The 6,000-nt window shown below is 36.5% G+C and overlaps 1 protein-coding gene across 1 annotated transcript in view; it reads left to right on the top strand.

Annotated features, from left to right (window-relative positions):
* Positions 1 to 984: 984 nt before the first annotated feature.
* Positions 985 to 6,000, top strand: part of LOC115419998 (CMP-N-acetylneuraminate-beta-galactosamide-alpha-2,3-sialyltransferase 2-like) — a 34,438-nt gene continuing 29,422 nt past the window's right edge. Inside the window, exon 1 of the mRNA XM_030135099.1 lies at positions 985 to 1,116. The gene's annotated coding sequence lies outside the window, so the exon portion shown is untranslated. The remainder of the gene's footprint in view (positions 1,117 to 6,000) is intronic.

Genomic DNA, 6,000 nt, shown 5'->3' with positions numbered 1-6,000 from the left:
TGTTTGTATGACTGCACTGCCATGATCATATTGTTGGGTGTAATTCAGTTACTGCAGTATCTATTTGTCGTGGTTTGATGTTAAAACCAGCAAAATATTATTGTTTGACTCTTATATCAAGTTAGCGATAAAGGTGTAAAAGCACTGAGGGGTCGGATTAAATATGTTTATACTTCCTCCTACTCCTTTTCGACCATGCAAAATTCAGACTTGTATGTGCTTGGAGATAGATTCTGTCCATTTGAATGTTTTATTTTCTTTTGGGTTTGTTTTGGGTTTTTTTGCATGTTCGAAATCAATCAATCAATCAATCAATCAATCAATGAATCAAATCAAATCTTTATAACACCCAGTGATACCCAGTACCTCCCTCATCTCTGTACTTCTTAAAAACTGTCTTTGTACCTCCTTTTAAATTGTTTCATGCTTTAACTCTATGTTGAATTGAAACACAAAAGTCCTTCCTGGTCCTACATTAAACTTGATTATAAACGTAAAAAAAAACAAACAAACAAAAACCATAGGATTAGATTTGTTGGTGGTTTTGGTCTAAGTGTGTTCTGGAACCACACTGACCCCTGCTGGTCAGAGGTGGAACATCAACACTACATAGAACACTATTCTGATGCCTTCAGGTTCTGACTGTGTTCTGTTGCTGTTAAACCTTCTATTATCTGAAGGTCCAGACTTTCATATTCTGTCTGATCTTCTGGGGGTGTTTGTTTGTTTGTTTGTTTGTTTGTTTGTTTGTTTCTTTGTTTGTTTGTTTGTTTTCCTGTGGACTTGGGTGTTTCTAAAATAACGGTTGTACTGATAGAATTATCTGTGAGTTATTTGTGGAGATCAGCACACACCGGAAAGACCTGAACCCGCCCCATGAAACCATAGGATCCGCTGACACCCCCTCCACCCCCCACCCACCCCTTTTTTTTTTACCCCTCCCTCTTCCTCTGGTGGGCGGAGCCTCTCTGTCTTTGGGCACCCTCATCATCCTCGTGCCCTCACAACCGCTGCTCCACAAAGGCCAGAAGAAGAAGAAGAAGAAGAAGAAGAAGAAAAATAGAAGAAGAAGAAAAGGTGGAGGACCCAGACCAGGACCAGGACCAGGACCACACGGTGAGTCCCCGTACGTGGGTCGGACCGGTTCGCCGGGTCGTGGGTTGTGTGTGTTTTGAGTGTCGGTGGAAACTCTGAGGAAAGTTTCCGGTAAACTTGGTGCAAATCTGCGGGTTTGACGCAACCGTTTAACCGGCTGTGTGTGTGTGTGTGTGTGTGTGTGTGTGTGTGTGTGTGTGTGTGTGTTTGTTGCTTCTCTGTGTGTCTGTTGTGTCTCCTGCTTCACTGTCTCCTCTTCTTTTTTGTTCTTTTTCAGCCTGTTTTTCACAGTCAACAGATGTTCAGTTTTTCACACATTTCACCATAAATGTAAAGTCATGTTTTAACAGTTGGAGACAAAATAAAACACTTCAAACTTGGCTTTAACTTTAGGCCAGGCAGGTTTATTTCTAGAGCACATTTCATGTACAAGACAAGTTAAAGTGCTGTACATAAACATTAAAAGCATTACAGCAGAAGCAATAGAAAGTATAGGCATGAGAAAAACAAACAAACAAAAAATCAGATAAACAGATACAAACTTTTAGCGTAAAAGGAACAGCGCAGATCTGAACTGATGGATAAAAACTCTATTCAAATGCAGCTGAGAACGTGCTTCTTCTGATAGATTCTAGTCTTTTTTTTTTATTTTGTCTTTCACAACTAATTCTAAATTACAAAATCAGAAACTGACCCATATTTCATCATGTTCCATTTCTTATTTTATTATTTATTTTATTTTATTTATTTGCACAAAATAAAAACAGCAATAGAAAAAAACAACATTCAAACAAGTTACAAAATTGTGCAGGAGAGGTTAGAAGCCAAAAAGAAGGCTGATATGAATACCTCCCCCGAAATGAACAATACACAAAAACAAAAAAGAATAAAAAATACAATATAACTGAAATAATAAACTAAAGTAAAAACAATAAAAATGTAATCCACATTACAAATCATCAAATACAAATCAAGTGATACACAGCCTTACATTTTTTCATGAATTCCAGTCCTTTTCAGACGCTTTTTAAACAATGATACAGTAGATGTAGATTTAAGTTCAGGTCTTAGATTATTCCACAGATTTGGTCCACCATATTTCAGAGAATACTGACAGACTGAAGTTCGGCAGTACGGAAGATAAAATTTCCTTGAAAATCGTGTTTTATGTCTTCTGCTAATAATTTAAAACCACAAATATTCATCCAGCTTCTTTAACCACAGTTCATGTCCTTTGCACATACTTTTATAAACAGATTTTTTCTTCCTCATTTGTACTTATTTTTACTTTTTTTTTTTTACTCTAACATGCTCTCTATGTTTCAGAGGGAAGTATAAGAAAGTAAAGTAAAATTAGGCTTACATTATGAAAATATTTATATATTTACAAATTATACTTTAAAATGAAATGTGAATAACATGAACATCCTGAAATTTCTTTAAAAAAAATATGTACAATTTTAATATTATGTCTCAGTTTATCATTTACACATATGCATTACAACTTGAAAATGTAAAAGTTTGTGTAATTTTACTTTTTTTTTTAACACTAAAACAAAGCTATTGATAGGTTATTATGCTATTCTTATCTCATTTCATTACTATAATGTAAAATGCTTGATCTTTAAATCGGAAACTACAGTCCAAATACTGTCCAGTAGCATTAGTCTAATATTTAACCCATAAAGACCCAAACATCCACCATCTACTAAACTCATCAACTGATATAAACTGTTTAATCCCTGTTGATCCACTAATTCATGTAAATAATTGGTGTAAAATGCAGTTTGTCATCTTTTCATGGTCATCAGATATGACCCATTTGGACGTTCAGAGGCTCCGTAGTGAACGTGGAAACACCGTCATCTTCTACAACATTGATTCACCAGTAAAACCCATGCAGTTGGATCAATGACAGTGGATGGAGACACTAGATTTATGTTCAATTAATGATAGATTTTGCTGTAAAAGTCACCTTTTCTTCAGTTTTTTCTAGTTTTGATATAATAACCCTTAACTTTACTCTGAGCGTTTATGAGCATCTACATGATCAGTACATTAAATGTAGGAAAATACCTGATTTCACTGAAAAAAAAACACAAAATACCAAAGATAATATTACAATAATAGGTGATAAATCACTAAAGGATGGGTAAATATGGAGGAACATTCATTTGGGAACTGACACAACTGTCACACTGGGTCCTTATGGGTTAACACAGAAACACTCCTCCAGACTGGATCCCAGTTCATGTCCTAATCATATTCATCATAAATCATATTGGCTAAACGTCCCACATTAGGAAGTTCTGTCCGAGTCTTGAGGCTGGTTATTAGTTCCTAGAGCTGCACAGTTCTGGTGCAGTAGAGAATGGAAAGTAGTAAATGACTGAAAAAGAGGAAGCCCAAGTTTTTTTCATTAGAAGCATTTTCAGTCCATCTCCAAACTCCGAGGGTCCCCACTCCTTCTGGAACACTAGCCTCAGCTCGTCTGGACTGGATTCCACCTGGATATGTTGGGACTGGATGAAGCCCCTTAGAATATTCTCATGATAAAGATTTTCAGATTGATGATTATTACAGTGGATCATAAATAATTTGTTAAAGGAGTGATATTCTGCTTTTTTAAATGGAATTATGAACAGATGCAGGAGTTAATTGACTGATTGACTCGATGTAGGTGTGACATGTTGGTGACCCAGTGTCATGGCTTTATATGGTCTTTTAAAGGAGTGATATTTTGCTTTTTTAAATGGAATTATGCATTTTCAAACATTTCCCTGTGGTCTACATCAACTGTAAATGCTCTGCTTGGCTCTGAATTCTTCATTAATTCAACTCCACAGGTCCATCTTCAACCCTATTTCTGAGTAATGACACCAGAAAGGTGGTTTGGAGCACTGGCCCTTTAAATGCAAATGAGCCACTTCAGGCTCCGCCCCCTCCAGGTTGTTGGCTGTGCTGCTCTGTCCCATTCAACCAACAACTGAACATTTTAGGTAATCAGCTCCAAGTTTGGACGTATTTTCAGTATGGACGACAACCGCTGCTGCTGACAATTATGTCGTATTCGGAGAAATATTTGTTGGAAGTCTGGACCTTATATGTGCAAATGTCACGTAACTAGTTATAAACATAACAAATTAAGCAGGAATTAAAACAGGTTACAAGAAATACATGAACCAAAGGCTAATAAAAGTGGGTTTAGAGAAATATGAGCCCTTTAAAGGCTGAATTTTGTAACTAATTGAAAGTTGCAGAAACCTGATGGATGTTTGTGGTTTTAAATTACTCTTAAAATACACAAGATCAGGACGCAGTAAATTAGAAGAAATGCCAAGGAATAATAAGACAAAACCCTCCTGTATCACTGAGTTCATTCTTTATGTAGGAGACTGATCTGAAAATAAGAACAAAACGACATCCTAAAGACAGCAAAAATATACAAAATTACACAGTGACGAAGGGAGGGACCATGATCGGATGTTGAATCATTAACCAAACTCTGAGTCTGTTGGAGGATGACATGTGACCTAACGGTTCAGGACTGAATGTCAGTTAAATCATTAAATCACACAGTGGTAAGAAAGTTTAGATGAAAGACCAGCGAGTGGTTGGAAACGGTTTTTTAAAGGTCAGGTTTAGGGTGGCTCACTTTATTCTGTCCTTGATATCACCCAATATGCACATCACCTGTTTTTTTTTTGTTATGTTCTTTAGTTTGTTCTTGTGTTTTTTCAGATTGTTCTCATGCTGGTTTTGTTCTTGTGTTTCTTTTTGTTGTGGTGTTCTTCTAGTTTGTTCTCGTGTGCTTTAGTTTGTTCTCTTGTGCTTTAATTTGTTTTCGTGTGCTTTTGTTTGTTCTCCTGTTCTTCCAGTTTGTTCTCCTGTTTTTTTTTTTTTCAGTTTGTTCTTGTGTTCTTTTTGTTGTGGTGTTCTTCCAGTTTGTTCTTCTGGTTTTTTTCTTTCCAGTTCTCATGTTATTTTTGTTGTGGTGTTCCTCTAGTTTGTTCTCATGTTCTTCCAGTTTGTTCTTGTATTTTTTCCAGCTTGCTCTTTTGTTGTGGTGTTCTTCAGTTTGTTCTTGTGTTCTTCCAGGTTGTTCTCGTATTCTTCCAGTTTCTTGGTGGCTTCTTGCCCATGTCTCATTGGATTTGTTCCGTGGTCTCTGAGTCAGGTTGGACGTTCTCTGTCATTATGTCTGACTGTGTTCTTCTGTAATCCTAGTTGGTCGGTTCCTCATTAGACCGCCGGTTCTTTGCAGTTTCCCCTCTAATTTCCTCTATTTTTAGTCTCAAACACACAGAGGTTCTTAAAATAATCCGCAGTAGACCCTCGTCCCGTTCTGCCGGTCCGATGATGGTCATAGAGTATAAACATACGTAAAAGGAAGTGGGCGATGCATTCAAGGCACTCGTGTTTATTCTATATATAACAGATTGAAATGTTTCTCTGAGCAAACACAGTGTTTCAGCAAATAAACACGGCAACAAAAAAGCCATAATTTATGACAGTAAATGATTATGTGGCTTTACTTCATTGCTTTAACTCAGAACTTTGACTTATTTAATGTGAGGATGTAAAACATGGACTTAAATCATTTGTTTTTTTGTTTTTATCATTTTGAACCTTCTGAAGAAAGTTTGTGCTCTTGATAGAAACACAAATATAAAGGCATTTATGACAGAAGATGTGACTCGGTTTAAATAACATCAGACATCGTCTGTAGAGGTGTGTCTGGTTTAAGATTACATCCAAAGTCTGGCTCATAAAATGACTCTTACACTTTTACATCATGGTAATTAAGTTTAGCATGGTATTAAGTTTTGACAGTTTTAACGTTCATTTGTTTAGTGAAAGGAAAAACTTGCCTTGTGAGTGTGTGGTGGTGGAGCTGCCTTCACA

The sequence above is a fragment of the Sphaeramia orbicularis genome, chromosome 5 (assembly GCF_902148855.1).
Source record: "Sphaeramia orbicularis chromosome 5, fSphaOr1.1, whole genome shotgun sequence".
NCBI classification, from domain to species: Eukaryota; Metazoa; Chordata; class Actinopteri; order Kurtiformes; family Apogonidae; genus Sphaeramia; species Sphaeramia orbicularis.
The sequence above is the reverse complement of the archived record's forward strand: the minus strand, read 5'-3'. Positions and strand labels throughout refer to the sequence as shown.